Source organism: Dipodomys merriami, unplaced genomic scaffold (assembly GCF_024711535.1).
Source record: "Dipodomys merriami isolate MVZ:Mamm:240054 unplaced genomic scaffold, mDipMer1.0.p SCAF_29, whole genome shotgun sequence".
In the NCBI taxonomy this organism is placed as follows: domain Eukaryota; kingdom Metazoa; phylum Chordata; class Mammalia; order Rodentia; family Heteromyidae; genus Dipodomys; species Dipodomys merriami.
Window position 1 is genome coordinate 12,362,215 of NW_027204381.1, and position 17,160 is coordinate 12,379,374.

A 17,160-nucleotide genomic window follows, 5' to 3' on the forward strand; every position below is an offset into this window, starting at 1 on the left:
GACTTTCTTGCCCAGGCTGGAACTCTCAGCTGGCTACAAGTCTCAGCCTCCTGAGATCTAGGCCAAACTACCACCAGCTGAGCTACTAAGTGCCCAGTTTTAAAGCACATTCACTTTTTTGTGGCTGTACTGGTCTTGAGATTTGAACTCAGGGCCTGGTTGCTGACATGGAGATTTTGTTGTTGTTCAAGGCTAGGGCTCTACCACTTCAGCCACAGCAACACTTTTCAGCTTTTTTTTTTTTTTTTTTGGTGGTTGTCAGCTGGAGATAAGAGTCTTACATATTTTCCAGCCAGGCTTAGCTTTGAACTGAGATGCTCAGATCACAGCTTCCTGAACAGCTAGGATTACTAATAGCAGGTTCTCTTTTACTTTACTTTTGGGGCAGCATTTGCTTTGAAGGAGGAATAAGTTTTCACAAAATTAAGGGTAGATACATTCAAATCACACAATGATTTAAATGCAAGTCTGACAAAGCTTGTCTTCATCAACTGCCTGTGTGGGATATTAACATTTTAATTTTTGAAATTTATTTATTTTGAAAAATTTATTATATTTTTTTTAAATTTTATTTTATTTGTGAACATACTGTACAGAGGGGTTACAATTACATGGGCAGGATAATGCGTACATTTCTTACCAAGCATTGCAGCCTCCTCCTTTTGTTTACCCTTCACGTCCCTTCCCAGCCTCCCCCCTCCCCCCCCCAATCCCAATCCTTCTCCTTCCACCCCATCTCCCCCCCCCTCCCCCCGCACCGATGTTGTAAAGCTCATTTTGGACATGACAACTTGTACTTCTCATTGTTGCAACAGGTCCACCTGTATCCTTAAACAACTGGTTTTTCCCCATCTCCTCCTCAAGTTATACTGACATCAAATATAGTGAAAGCAGGGGTTATACTGTGGGGGAGGGACATACAAAGCAACAAAGAGATAATCTTATAAATGTGTTAGAAACACATGCATGAAAGAAAAAAAAACATTAAAATACATATCTAAGGGTTCATTTTCCTGAATCACATTATCTGACCTTTTCCGCTTGACTCATGCATATACTAGATATTGCAAATAAGGGAAACTATGGGACCTATGTTTCTTTGGGCCTGGCTTACTTCACTTAATATAATTTTTTCCATGTTTTTCCATTTCCTATCAAATGGGGCAATGTCATTCTTTCTGATGGAGGCATAGAATTCCATTGTGTATATATACCACATTTTCTTGAAATTTATTTTTTTTGAAAAATTTATTATAATTTTTTTTACTGCACTTGGTCAAGTTCACAAATATAGTAGGCTTCCTGTATAGTTTGTTTTTCTTCTTCTTGCCAAATCAACATCAGAGAAAGCTTTAGGAAAACATGGGCCTTGAGAGGTAGTTGCAGGATTTGATAAATATCTAACATATATAGGAAAAGACTCATCAAAGAAGAGAACTAAGGGCTCTGTAAATGCTGGCTTCAGCTTCATTTGGACTAGAAGAAGACTGAGGAGCAAACATGCTGTTGGCATTTTGTTACTGTCACAAAGTACCTGCTATATGTAGCCTAAAAGAAGGCAAGCTTTGTGTTGACTCATATTTTCAAAGGCTTAGTCTATGGTTGATTGGTTCTGTGGGGGCTTGTGGCAAGGCACACATGTTCTCATGACGATCGAAGAGCATGATGGAGCATGTTCAATACACGGTGGCTAGGAATAGACTGAGAGGAAGGGGCAGGCTTCTTATGTTCACCTTAAAGACATGCCCCCAATGACCTAAATTCCTCCCACTGACTTACCTATTAACGGTCATATACCCTCTCAAGCTGTCTATACATTTAATATGCAAACCGTACTAGAGAAGCATGTTGGAACTGAGTTGTGGAGGATCTTGTCTTTAAACGTCAGTGGGTTACTAGGTACCGGTGGCTCATGCCTATAATCTCAGCTCCTTGGGAGGCTGAGATCTGAAGACTGTGGTCCAAAGCCAGCCTGAGCAGGAAAGTCTATGAGACTTTTTTTTTTTTGTCCGGTTGTGGGGCCTGAACTTTGGGCCTGGACATTGTCCCTCCGCTCTTCAGCTCAAGGCTAGCGCTCTACCACTTGAGCCACAGCGCCACTTCCAGCTTTTTTTTTCTTTTTACTTATATGGTGCTGGGGAATCGAACTCAGGGCCTCATGCATGCAAGGCAAGAGCTCTACCACTGAGCCACCTTCCCAGCCCCGTCTATGAGACTTTTATCTCAAATTAACAACCCCAAAACTAGAAGTAGAAGGGTGGCTCAAGTGGTAAAATGCCAGCTTTTAAACAAACACCCAGGCCCTGGGTTCACACACACACACACACACACACACACACACACACACACACACACACACACACACACACACACACACACACACACACACACACACACACTGGGATGGCCTCAATCTGTGAGCACTAGATTTCAAATTAGGGTTCTCTACCTGTGAGTGTGACTGCTATGCAATGTTCTCAGGCTTGGGTAGCAGAAGCAAAAATGAAAGACAGATTAAAATCCAATCATAGTGCAGGCATCCAAACCCATGGGCAAATTGGTGATGTGGAAGCTGAGAATGGAGACCTGGAGAGAAGAGGAAGCAGTGGTGGGAAGGAAATGGACACAGAGAGACGGAAGGTGCCTGGACCTAAGGTTAAGGATTCTCCTTAACCTTAGGTTCTGAATGGTTCTAACTATCTCTGAACCAGGTGATAAAAGGCTCTATCCCCTAAATCAGGTGAAGGGAGATTCTGTGCCTTGCTCCTTTGTGAGAACATTAGTTGGAACAAACTCTCACCAGGAAAAGATATGGTGAGCAGGGTGTAAGGTCTGCTCCTGGATGGCCAGCAGACTCCACCCTCCTCGCAGCAAAGTCTCCACCCAGTACCTGCGTTACCTAGTCAACTGGGACACCAGGAAGTGGTCATATCTGCATCTGCTGAGGTCACATCTGAATTTGATGTGGCCACACCTTTCTCCGCCCATACCCTAGATAAGTCCTAGCCCAGGCCCAGAGGCTCTCTCTCTCTGCTCTTGTCTAGCTTTTTTTCTAGCTCTTTCCTCTCTCTTTCCCAGCTTTCTCTCTTTCCCAGGCCTTTCCCAGCCACATGGAGGGCCAACCTTGCCTGGTCCCAGCAGGTCTACTGAATAAACCTACCCCTTACCTGAATACCATGTGCGTGGTGCTGTTCTTACTCAGCTACCTCTTTTTAAAAACCTAACATAGGGATGAAAATATATTTGGTCTAGGTAGCAAAGGACCCAAATAGAGCAGGTATTCATGCACAGGTGTGTTCTAAGATGAGCTAGTCCTTCTCTATCTCTACTGATAGTTAGACCATAAAATATAAACTGAAGCCACCCTATTTCAAACATATTCTATAAATTACTGAAGTCTCAAGAGTGTAAGAATGTTAGTTTGAGGCCAGGCAGCTGTAGTTCACACCTGTTATCCTAGCTACTCAGGAGGCTGAGATCAGAGGATCACTGTTAGAAAGCAGTCCAGACAGGAAAATCTATGAGATTCTTATCTCCAATTAACAATCCCCCCCATGCAAAAAAAGAAAAGTTGGAAGTGAAATTGCAGCTCAAGTGGTAGAGCACTAGCTTTGAGTAAAAGAAAAAGCTAAGGAATAGTACTTCGGCACAGAGTTCAAGGCCTCGAACTGGCACACACATACATACACATGATTTGGTTTGAAGTCTTCGGTTATCCTTTCTTTCGAATATTTTCTCTCATGGTGGGTATTAAAGAAGCCAGAAGCCATTTCACTTTGTGCTGTTTGTTGTGAGAGCACTTACCAAGTACAGCAAAGGAAAGTGTATTTCCCTGGAAACTAGAAGTCACAATAGTCCAAGCCTTCCAGTGCCCCATGGGGTGACAAAAATCCCCATTATCATTAAAATCCAATTATTCTGCTTTTTATGTCACCTCCTTTGCTCTAAAGGAGAGCCAGACCGGCTGCCAAGAGCCCAGAAGGACACCAATACAATGTGATGAGTCAACCCCTCATGTTTTTCTTTATGAGATCAACTTTTATAACTTTGCAGTCAACCCACCGACAGACTATAAAGCTTGGCTTATTGGAAACAGATACATCCACCATAAGGCGCCACTTGTGAAGACTAACTCCAGCCTCTCCTAGACATCAGCTTATTCTGAAAGAGAAATGTGATGCTTCTGGCAGCCTGAGCTGTATCTCCTCGTCTGGAGGCACCTGCCCCAGGCCATCTGAGATTTTGGGAGAACTAAGCACACTGGATCCCGTCAGAATTTACAAACTTGCAGGTTTTGTACCATGCCCTGACTGCTTCTAAAACTTATTGCAGCAGAATTCAGACTTCGTGAATGCAGCCAAATACCACACTCACAAGTATTTTCTACTCTATCTGTGACCACAGAGAGGTTTCTGCTTTTGTGATCCCACAATTCATGGCTGGAGCCTGGGGGCTAGTTTCCACTTCAAAGTAGGTGTTCAAAGCAGAGACCACTTTGGATCTAAGCAGCAGTATAGTGGGGGCAGGGCTGCAAACCTGTTTTCTTTTATTTTTTGTCAGTCCTGGGGCTTGAACTCTAGGCCTGGGCGCTGTCCCTCAGCATTTCAGCTCAAGGCTAGTGCTCTACCACTTGAGCCACAGTGTCCCTTCCTGTTTTCTGGTGTTTAATTGGAGATAAGAGTCTCATGGACTTTCCTGCCTTGAACCGCAATCCGCAGATCTCAGCCTCCTGAAAAGCTAGGATTACAGGCGTGAGTCAACAGGGTTCATGCACATTTTATCTACCCTATCTCTGCCTCACTTTGCAGCAAGTGCAAAAACTACTGCTGTTCCCACGGCTTTCTCCTGAAGTACCACTGGATCTTTGAGCAAGCACAGGGCCTGGGGAGACTCTCAGACTGCTTCTCCCCCTTTAGGGGTGTGTCCTGGTTGGTGCATGACTCTCTTCCCTCAATATCTAGGCCTTTAGCTGCGTCGATTCATGATGCAGGCACTGCTAGAAAACATGTCTCCATGGCAACCCTAAGGTTACCTCATCCAACAACATTCAGATGTGACTGACCACAGGAGGAATTATTTTGTTTCCCTTTTGCATGTAAAGCAAGCACCCAGCCATGTCATCTATAGAGCCAGAAGGGCTTATTTGTTTTGATGTTCTATGGCTCTGATCAGAGCTCTCTGGAGTCAACATCATAGAGTTGGAGAGCATTCTGTGTGTAAACAGCCACTCCCCCTGCACCGCTCTCTCAGCACAGAGAGATTTCTTTCCTACAAAAATAAGAGGGCTGCTCCTAGGGGCAGTGTCATTAGTCATCTCTGCTCTAACCATTGCCTATTGCCAAAGAGTTGTTTAAATGTTTTGAATCCAGGATGCATGTTTTCTCAGCCTCAAAGGGATTTAGCCCACTCAGCATTTGATCAGGGGCTGAAACCCAGGTGCCTGGGATGGGAGTGGGGTGGACTGTTGCCATAGTGACCGCCACCCCTCCTGTCCAGACTAGAATCACCAAGTCAGGGCAGGCACGTGGTCAGTATCTCTAGCTCCCATTAGCCTGCCGGTGACAAGCATCATTGGGAGTGACATCGTTGCTTCTCTGAAATTCCACAGAGACCTGTCTTCAGGCAAAATTGGAGGGAAAGTGACATCATCCCTCTACAGAAGTTTCTCAACTTCAGGGAGGGAGGAGATTGGTCCCTGTGGGTACAAGTCCGGAAGCAGTATTGGTTGTCTTCACTGGGAGAATGCTTAGTGGTACTAAAATGGGAGTTTTCAAACCTGACGCCCAAACTCTTGGAGTTCTATATGACAGGTTTGGCTAGCTATCCCTCTATGTCAAATACAGAGACATAATGAAGGGCAGAGAAAGGAGATATGGCAGGTATGGGAAGATGGTACTTTAGCCCATCTTCGTACATTTGCAGGGTTACCGACACACTCTATAAGCTTAAATTGACAGGGTACTGGAGGCAAAGGAACAGGGAAGGATGCATAATTATTAAACAGTCCTAGTAAAAATATATTCTGGTTGATCATTATTTCAGTCAATATCTGGGGAGGGTTTCTAGAGAAGTTGTTACCCCTGTCACCATTGGTCAAGATAGAGTCACTTTACCTGGTGGTTGCTCTACCCTGAGGAAGTAGTCAGATTTGGTGATCTTCTCAAAGTCATTTGTTCCCAATGGTCACGTCTAGATTCACCTTTTCTCTGACAATGAAGCAGTGAGGATGAAATAGGAATGGGACTCAGAGCAGATTGGCACAGGAATGGGGAGAAGAGAATCTTTTGGAAGATTCCTTTCTTAGAAGATATGTCAGGTGTTGGTGACTCACACCTATAATCCTACCTACTCAGGAGGCTGAGAACTGGAGGATCACAGCTTGTGGCCAGATTGTGGAGAAATATCCATAAGACTACCTCTTTGGGATAGTTTTTGTTCTGATAAAGTTGTTACTAATCCAGTACTTACCTTCTTGGATTCCAAGGTGATTGCAAAAATGACTGCGAAGAGAGTGGCCTGGAGGGGAGACACATACGAAGTGGAAGCAGAGATGGTATGTTCTTCCTCTGCTTTTAGTCAATTCAGCAGAAGTGATTTTTAAGCTCCTCTTACAATCCTCATGGTTAGAGGCTGAGGAAGCTCAATATCTTGCAGTGCACAGGACCTACCCTCTGTTCCCAACCCAACAACAAATGGTCCTAGTGCTGAGGATGAAGCTGGAAAAACCCTGCCAAGTTGGAAACCCAGCAAAGCAGAGCATCAAGGTAGTTCACATCCCTGCTCCTATGCATGGAAGGCAACTGATGGATTCCTGATGCACTGTGTACATCAAAGTTTGTCAGTGAACTCACCAGAGAGCTCCAGGACACCAATATGCTTTCCTGTGACCAAGAGTTTGTAGTTTGTACTAATTCCTCCTGGAAAGACTTTTTGTCTCTAAGTTATGACTTTGGTCTACATTGTCTCACACTGCCTCCCTGTTATTAAAATTCCTTTCTGCACAATTCATGTGAACATAAATCCTTTCTTTAAAATCAAACCAATATGACGTCCAAAAAAATTAGACTCATTTTAAAAGTTGCCATTGAAAAATATGCTTCTTCCCCATCCCCTCCTACCCCACCCCCAGGACAGGTAGAAGCAGGGAAATGGGAAAGGTATGTGATAATGACCTTAACTAATTCATCTCATAATCAAGTCTCTAACCAACACCCTGTGTCTAATTGGCATTTCTTTGCTATCATCTGTCTTATAATCATATGACATAAAAAATTCTTTTTAAAGAATTTTTTTAAATGTGATATTTATGACCACATGTGTGAGAGGATGATAGAGGAAACTGGGAGAAAGCAAAAGAAGGGGTGACATTGCCTAAAAAGAAGTGTACTCATTACTGAGTTATGAAACAGTAACCCCTCTGTATATCACCTTAATAATAACAATAAAAATTTAATATGATGGCTATAATCACAAAAATATGAAGAATATGAATAGAGTCAATTTTTTTGTTTTTCTCTCTAATGGAAATAAAAAGATTAAGCATGAAGAAAGAAGAGCTTTAGGGCCCACTGGGAGCCAGCTACAGATCACACCAAACCAGATGCCTTCTTGGGCTAAGGACTCCAGTTCCCATCTCTGGCGTTCCCATGTTTTTCCACATGTGACTAAGCCAGACCAAGGCAAACTTAGGTCAAGAAGACAAACATCTAGGTCTTCTGAATATCACACCCACTCACTTGCTCACTGCCCTGGTAAAAAGTGTTGGCAGGTCAAGGGAAGACTCTGACCCCTGGCCTCTCACTCCCAGGCCAGTGCGCTAGGCCAAGTATTTAGTGGTTGAAGGTTCCATATAGAAAAGAGGGTCTTCTTTATGAGTGAAGCTCCATGGAGTAAACCGTTCAAACAATTAACCAATCATTTAAGAAAATGAATATCAGGAAGCTGACATGGTAAGGGGAGAGGTTAGTAGGGGTGGGGATAAATGAAAAAGGGAGCAGGAGAAAAATACAGGTACAATACTCAATGTACTTATGTGATAAAGGAAGTGGGAAATGTGAAATGAATAGCATGGAGGGAACAGACAGGATGGGGGAATGATGATGGAAGGGCTGACTCTGATTAAGAAGAACTGGACATTTAAAAGGACTTGCTAAATTGTAACCCTCCCTTGCACGACCTTTCAAAGTTCAGAATTTTTTTTTTAAATCTAGGAGTAACTACACAGGCATATAATTCTTAGTTAAGTGTGATAAAAACCATACATTACATGTTCTAAGTTATGGCATGTGTCATTTGCTATACCCAATAAAACTTAAACCATTGCTTTCATCTTAGGAAACCAGGTTTATCCAAGTATTTGTGAGGACACAATAAAAAAATATGAAGATCAAACTCAGAAACAAGATGTTCAATAATCATCATAATAAATATATAAACATTAACATGTAAAAAAAAAGAACCACTGACTGTAGCTTCAGATGTTCCACAGAGTTTCTGCTTTGATTTCTCAGAGTTGTTCCATTGGAGAAAATACATAAGATGTTAAAACTGAGATAGATACAGTAACCAAGGACTGGATATGTAGAGGGAGGAGAAGGGAGAGTGATCCAGAGAAACTACCCTATCCAATCACCATGCCACAGTGCAAATTATGGGGGAAAAATTAGAGGACACTGATTTCTCAGGAAGCCTCTAGACACAGAAGTTGTCAGAATGCAGGAGATCAATCACAGCAGGAGATGGTAATACCTATACAACCCTGCAGTAACCAGCTCTTCCATGCTGGGGCTTAACCAATGATAGGGCTGCCATATTTGGGGTACATCTTGGATCTGACAGATTCCCTTTCTCCAGGTGCAGCACAAGTTCTCAATTCCAGAGAAAGATAATTTTAATATAATTTCAGAAATTATCTTTAAGTAGTTGTACAAAAGGGTTTCAACATAACATATTAATTTATGAGTGCAATATATCTTGATTAATGTCATCTTTCTATTGTTCTCCCCCACAAAGAGGAGTCATTTGATCGGTTTAAATCATTACGTTTCTGCTACTGTCAAATAGAATATTGGGTCCCACATTGCTGGCCTCATCAATCCCACCCCCAACTACATTGTGCAGAAAAAAATCCAAAAACCTGTCTGGACCACTTTTCTGTGGGGTTAGCCAGGAGTCAGGCAGGTTTTTGGTGTTTCATGGATACCTCCTCCAGAGAAACATGTAGTTAAAGGTTTTTACCACTCAGGGCCCTCACTCCTAACCTGAACTGCTGTTACCCTCATCCACCACTGCAGCCCAGGGCTGAAGAACAGAGCCCAGTTGTAACAGAAGGAGAACTTTCCTGTGTTTGCTCGCAGAGCTTGTCAGCAACTTATCTGTACAAAGCCCTGGAGGTATTGAGCTGGCCCTTTTGCTGAGGAAAGCCAACATATCCACACAGATGTTTTTCTGCGGCTGTTCTGGCCAGGCCTCGGGGACTTAGCCCTGCCTGGTATCACATAGCATGGGAAGGTAGGGATTGCCTTTAGGGATCAGGAAACATATTACATGAAATCAAAATGTAAGTGTGTTCTTTTTGGATTCGTCAATGTTTTCCTCTTCTATTTTTCTTTATATAACCTTCTCACTTAGTGGCCTCTTTTCTTTCCCCTCTGCCTTCTTTGGCTCCCAAGCCTGCTTTGGTTCTACAGGACAGACTCAGCTTACTGGGTGGCTTTAAGTCAAATGGTTTCTAGCTTCTCTCCAGTGCAGCATTATCTGATAAGTCTTACTAAGGAGTTTTTCTTTTACTTTGTTTATTCTTTTATGTAGTAAAGAAATCCTGTTCCACACAGATCTGTTCAGTTCTCTGGAGACATGATTTAAAAGCTACCGCCAGAGAGCAAAGGTTGCTAGGCTAGTCAGTTGCCCAGATAAACTGAACCCAATAGGACAGATGGTAGAGAGGTAGATAAGCATGTATGTATATTGAAGATAGATGATAGATGAGAGAGAGAGAGAGAGAGAGAGAGAGAGAGAGAGAGAGAGAGAGAGAGAGAGAGAGAGAGAGAGAGAGAGAGAGAGAGAGAGAGATCACTAGGGGAGCTGACCCATGTCATTATACAGGTTGAGACATGAGATGTCTCCCACTTGAAACATCTCTCACATGAGACATCTATAGCTTGATAACCCAGGGATTCCATAGCCTTCCTCTTCCAAGTCTAGAACCAGGAAGTGGATAGTGTACTTGTCAGGCTAAGGCCAAAAGCCCGAGAACTTGTCTCAATACTGCTGCAGGTTCCATAAAGCCTGGAGTTCTGCTGTCCAAGAGCAGGAACAAAAGGGTGTCCCAGCTCCAGGAGAGAGAGAGAGAGCAAGACAGAGTCAGACAGAGAAATAGACAAGAAATAGAAGGAGAGAGAGAACAAAAGTTTAGTTCAGGCCCACAGCTGATGGGATGATGAGATCCCACACTGGTAGACAGACTAGTGGGCAGATTTCCTTACTGTCTACTGGTTCACATGCCAGTCTGTTTTGGAATTGCCCTGGCCCTGGGGAGAGTGGCCACAGACTGGAGGTGGGAACAGAAGAAGAGATGGGGTGTTTTCCTCTCTTTCAGCCTCTGGCAGCGTTCTGGCAGAGGCCAGGCTTCCTGCTTGGCTCCAGTGCTGTGCGGTTCTAGCTCTGATGAGGTGACGATGCCCAGAGTCCTAGAAATGCCATGTCTTCTTGGGAGTTGGTTCCAACTTCTGTTAATCTCTGGCTTACCACATTCACCACAAATTTGGCTTTTCACTACATCCAATCCTTGAGAAGTATTCTTTGCATTAGATTCACTCTGTTTAAACACCCAAGGACTGATAGCATCTCTCGCTGACTACCCTTACACAATTTGCACATTTATAGGCCCATATTACTGTTGGCACACAAAACTAAAGATTTCTTCATAGACCCTCCAACAAGTTATGCTCTGAGGCTTTTATAGCCTGAATCTTAGGGAAGAGGCATCCAGAGAAAATCTCCAAAACTAATTGGAAGGAAGGCTCTGACTACTAACTTGTTTCTCACTTAGCTTTTCAGGCTTTTGGCCCCCTGCTCTTGTGGACAGTGAGGAAATGAAGGTCTAGAAGTATAGCGCTGCTGAAATCAACCAACCATCCTCACTCACAAAATAGCTCTGTGCATGATGCTGGGTAAACTCCATGACTGATCAGTCATCTCTCATTTTAGAGTGTAGGGGGCTTGGTTGTTGTTATTTATTGGGTTTTGTGTTGTTACTGGAGCTTGAACTCAGGGCTGTCATTTGGCATTTCTGCATGCAAAACTGGTGATTTATCATTTGAGACATATCTCAACTTCTGGCTTTTTGAAGGTTAATTGGAGATAAGAGTCTTACAGATTGCATTTGTCTGCCTAGTAGGCTTCAAATAGAGATACTCAGATCTCAGCCTACTAACCAGCTAGGATTACAGGCACAAATGTGAATCATTGGCACCCTGACAAATTTATGGTTTTGATTGCTTGGCTTGTCCCTATGATGCTGGACCTTGTGGTCATAATGTTTGTGCTAATTTTTACATTATGTGATCATTTTCCTGTGTGTGTATCTGTGTGTGTGCGTGTGTGTGTGTGTGTGTGTGTGTGTGTGTGTGTGTGTGTATTTCAACTCAGAGCCTTGACTCTCTTTCCTCATGACTGACGCCTCTAGTCTGACTCTCCTGGTCAATTGGAAATGGAATCACACAGACTTTTCTGCCAGGACTGGCTTCAAATCTTGATCCTGCAGGACTCTGCCACCTAAGTATCTAGGATTACAGGTGTGAGACACTGGCACCCAGCCCATGAGCTTTTTGAAAACCTTTTTATGTTCTGCGATGATTCAAGTGTTCCCCTCCAAAAGCCTCTGCCACCATGGATAGAATTAGTGTCCTTATAAACGCACATGAGAAGCAATTTTGTCCCCTTTTGCCCAAGCATCTTTGGCCATGGCAGGGAGGAACCATTGGTTGCCCTTTGGAAGCAGAGCATTCTCACCAAACCCTAATTATGCCAATGCTTTAATCTTGGATTGCTCAGCCTTGAGAAATGAGAAATGCATTTCTATTGTTTAGAAAATTACCCAGTCTAATTGATCATATTATTAGCATCAAGAAGAGATTAAGTCAGATTCTAGTAACTGGTTTGTAGCCTCATACTGTATAAACCCTTCAAGGAGTCCTTTTATTCCTCCTGATAAGAAAGAAGTAATGATATGCAACTTGCTGCAGTGTTAAACTCTACTGAAAACCTAAGCACTTCAATGATGAGCAGCAAGTCAAAGTGACCAGCGTGCATTTTGGATGCTGTGAGAAATGACATAAGGAATTTGAGAGGAAAAAAATCCTACTTTCCGGCCCCCCACCCCTCAACCATTCATCTAAAATTTTGTTTTATGATATTTTCAAATGTTGAAGTCATTTTGTACTCCAAGCAGCTGGTTTCCTATGTATGTATTATGCTAAACATAACTTTCCAGAGCAAGAGTCCTGGAGAGGAGAAAGGAGGCTGGGTAAAAGGCAAAACTGCATTTTTGACTCCGCTTCCATGCCTAACCCCAATTGCTGGGTCCCAATTTTTAAGCTGAGGATTATCCAATCCAGCAGTCAGATTTAAGGAAATTCATAGTCACTCCAGCTACCCAGTGGTCATGTCCAGCTTAAGCTTTTTCTCTGAGAATGAAACACTGGGAATAAAACTAGAACAGCAGGTTGGCACTCAAGTGAAGAGTCTTCCAGAAGACCCTCTGTTCTTGGAAGAGATGCAGGATCTGGTGGCCCAAACCCATGATCCTAGCTACTCGGAAGGTTGAGATTTGGAGGATCATGGTTTGAACCAGGGCCAGCATGTGCAGTAAATTCTACGTCTCTATCTCCAAGATAACTTTTTTTTTAAAGGTGGTTAGAGGCATGCCTGAAGTGGTAGGGTGCCGCTCACACAAGCAAGCCAAGCTAGCTCAGTACCAAAGACTCAGAAGTTACAATAATAGACAGATCCAGTGAATAGAAGGGTTCCTACATCAATGGATACCCCAATGTTTGGGAAAATCTTACTTATTATATATCTGAAAAAATCTTATTTATAATGTGTTTTAATTACATGTTGATAAAATATACACTAAATAAACAATGGCATCCAATGGCATTTTCCAAGCAAAGGACATTTAGAGGACCGTGTCTCTGATGATAGTTGGTCACATATTCATAGTCTACTATTGTGTCTCTTGGCTAAAAGAGCCCCATCAGTAGGATGGACTGAGTGCTATTTCCATGCTTTGCCAATTATTTCTCTCTGAGCAGGCAGCTCTTCTTCATTTGTGTGAAGTTAGCTTTAATGATCAGCCTCCTGTTAGAATTATCAACTATTATTATCCTTTATCATCTTCTTCCCAATTCTTCCAAAAGATCCTTCAACACAGCTCCCTAACCGATATGGAGGCTGAAGGGTCTGGTGCAAACAAAGGTATTCAAGTGACTTCAATTCCCTCAAGCAATTTTGCATGGCCAAATGTGGCAAAGGTCTTTAAGAATATCTCATTTCTTTCATTATTTTCTAGAGTTTGAGGGAGTGGAGCATTGAGTTAAACTATGTTGTCTTAAACTTTCTGGCTTCACTTGGGTCTGTTCATTGGCAGTTTTCTGACCACAAACAAGGCCATCTTTTGGAGCCTCAAGTTCTTTATCTATAAAAATATCAAACTATTTTTTGATAAAATAGTATATACAAGGCTCTGACTGAATGGTCAGCATCATTAGACTCTTTCATCTCCACCACAGTTCCAAGTGATCTATATATTATCTTCATTTCACAGTCAAATTCTGAATATCCTTTTCCTCTGAATATTTTTAAACTAGAAAATTAAGTTTCATATTCATTTGGATTCTTTTTTAAAAGTTCCTTGAACTTATTTTTAAAAGACATTAATTTATAAGCATTTCTGAAATGAAGAGATGCAATCACCCAGTGAAAATTCAGGAAATGAGATAGCTAATTTGGATGTTAAAACTGTTCCTAATTGCACTGCCAGTTTGTCTTTCTGTTTTTCCTAAATTTACCAGTTGTTCATGGCTCAGCTTTTCTCTGCTCTGTAGACTTGATTCTCTTGTACCTCTCATGGATGTGCCCTTATGCCCACTTCTGCCACACATCTCAGGATTGTGTCAGAGGATGGAAAGTTATGTCATTCATCCAACAGAGAGAGAGAAATGTTTCTTCCATCTTTGAAGCCCCACTCAGCAAAGGTGCTATGGTTGAATTTTATGTTCCCTTCAAAACTCATGTTAGTTTGGATAACCAATTAGTTGCCTCTCTCTGTGAAGAATCTGCCTTGCTTCAGCATTCTTCTTGCTCTCTCTGAATTAAAAGCAAACAGTTGGACATAATAAATTATACAGGTCTCTAGATATTCACACAGTGAGACCAAAGGAGGGTATTCTTAGGAAAGGATCACAAAGGCTCAGTAGCTATGTACATATGATCTATAAAGTGACATGTATTGAAATATATTCCAAGAAATGGAAAGAAAAGTTTTTTTTCTTTTTCATTTGTTGCTGATTTTTGTTTTCTGTACCTTTTTTGGTAAGTTTATCTGTTTTGGGGGAGGGAAAGAGGGGAACACAGAAATTGTGGGACAATGATAAACCAACAAAGCAGTGATACTCACTAGACACTATGTTGAAAATGAACTAAACAATTTGGAGGGAGAGTAATGGGGGGGGGGGAAACCTGGGAGAGAATAAGAGGTGACACTGCTCAAAAAGAAATGTACTCTTTATTTGACTTATGTAACTGTAACCCCTCTGTACATCACCTTTACAATAACAATTAAAAAATTGAACACTCATTTAAATCCGAGTGTGATAGTACTAAGAGATGACTGAGGGTGTGGTTAGGAGGTCATTAAATGATGGATGAAATGGATGGGAATAGCTAAGATCCATTGCCTTTGTCAGGATGCAATACAAGGTGCCATCTTGAAAATGACCAGAACCTCAGAAGACAACGAACCTGTCAGCACCTTGATATTGAGTTTCTTGGCCTTTATAGCTTCAGCAATAAGTTGTGCTGCTTATAAATTATCCAGTATAAGGGATTTTGTTACAACAGCCTGAATGGACTGACACAACAGGTATTTATGTTGGCCTGTGCCAGAAGCATGAAAGCTGCTTCATATCTAAGCCAAGTGCAACAGACTGGAGCCTGAAATTGGGAGTTGGTCATGGATGGCCAGCTCTGATACTCTGGAATTTCTAGCAGGTGCAGAATGAAGAATGGGCAGTCAAGTCCAAATAAGAAATGAGAAAAGCCCCAGTGGTGAAGCTAACTTTGTGCATGATTTTGATGTTAGAAGCATCTGTAATTTAGAATAGATAGGAACCTTATCCATCTCAAGTCCAGTAGCAATCATGGAAACTCTCACTGCTATAAAGACAGTTTTGAAAGATTGCTTCTCAGAACCCTCACAGTGAGAAGATAATCTAAATGCAAAAACCTAAAAAGGAAAAAGAAAAGAAAACATTAGAATATAGTCTTCTACATGTAGATGTGATGCCTCCAATAAGTCCGTTCAGATATAGAGATCTGGTTAGGACTGGATCTAAAAGCCACTGGGCAGCTAAGTATGATCCCCAAATGCATTGCATGTCTCTGTGAGATACATAGCTTGCTTCATGTGTGCAGGCATGTTGTGACTCTCAGCACTAGTTCTGTCGCTTCCCAGCTGTGAAGTTTGGGAAATATCAATCACCTTTCTGGCTTCAGTTTCTATGACTATAAAATATGTGCTGGGCAGGTTGAAATTCTTTCAGCTGTAGCAAAACCATGATTCTATAAAATACACCACCATTTGTTTTGTTGTCAAGGAAACAGGCTGGAGTTCCATTAACCTTATGACTCCCCCAAAGGACTGACCCAGTGGCCAAAGTTCCTCTTGTTCACACTCTCTGTGGTTGAGGTGAGGGAAACTGTGTGGGAAACAGAAAAGGCAGACTGTGAACTTTGGTGTTTTACTCTTTAGGTCACTCTAAGAGCATAATTGTATGTACCCTTCTGGAATGTGAGACATGAGGTACACAGAAAGGAGAATAAGAAAATTCTGCAAACTACAGAATGAATGGATGGCTCCGTTTATAAATCCTTATCTTTTGATTCTTTTCTTTACCATTTCTTTTTTTTTGTACTAATACTAAGACTTGAACTCAGAACCTGGGTGTCATCCCTTAGATTTTTAGCTCAAGGCTGGTTCTCTCCCAGTTGAGTGACAGCTCCATTTCTGGCTTTTTGACAGTTAATTGGCATGGAGTTTTCTGCCTGGGGCTGGCATCAAACCACAATCCTCAAATCTCAGCCTCCTGAGTAGCTAGGATTACAGACTTGAGCCACTGACACCCAACAAAATCCATATTCTTTTTTTTTAATCTTTTTTTTTTATTGTGAAAATACTGTACAGAGAGGTTACAATTACATGAGCAAGACAATGAGTACATTTCTCATAAAGCATTGTAGCCTCCTCCTTTGTTTCCCCTTCCCATCCCATCCTCCCACTGTCCCCCCGCCCAAACATCCTCCCCCCCCACCAAAGTTGTAAAGTTCGTTTTCGATTATAACGACTTGTACATCTCATTGTTGCAATGGGTCTACCTGTATCCCTATTTAAACGATTTGTTTTTCCCTTCCCCTCCACAAATTATACCAACATCAAATACAGTGAAAGCTTCTTTAAACAGAAGTACATGGACTTTAAAAAGAAACAGAGCTTATTCGGTCATTGAGAGTTTTAAGAGAATTTTCAACAGTACAATTTTTGTCTATACATTGTGGAGCAAAGCTCTTTTTTATCAAAGTAGTTTGCTTCCTTTTTGTTAATCTTATGAGAAATGTTTCTTCTGAAAAGTTTCTGTTTTGGCCAGGTGGCTTGGACCGTGATAATTGCATTTTTGCTATGTCCTGTTCCTGCTGCACTTTGATTAAGACATCCTGCTAGACGCTCCTTGAATTTTAGTTATATTCTGTTAATGAGGCCACATCCTTTTGCAGATTGTGAACCTGAGCTCAGCCAATGTGAGCAGAGGGGCAGGGCCTGTTGGGTTAAAAATAAAAAGGGAGCATAGATATGTGTATATATCATATATACATACATAAATCATA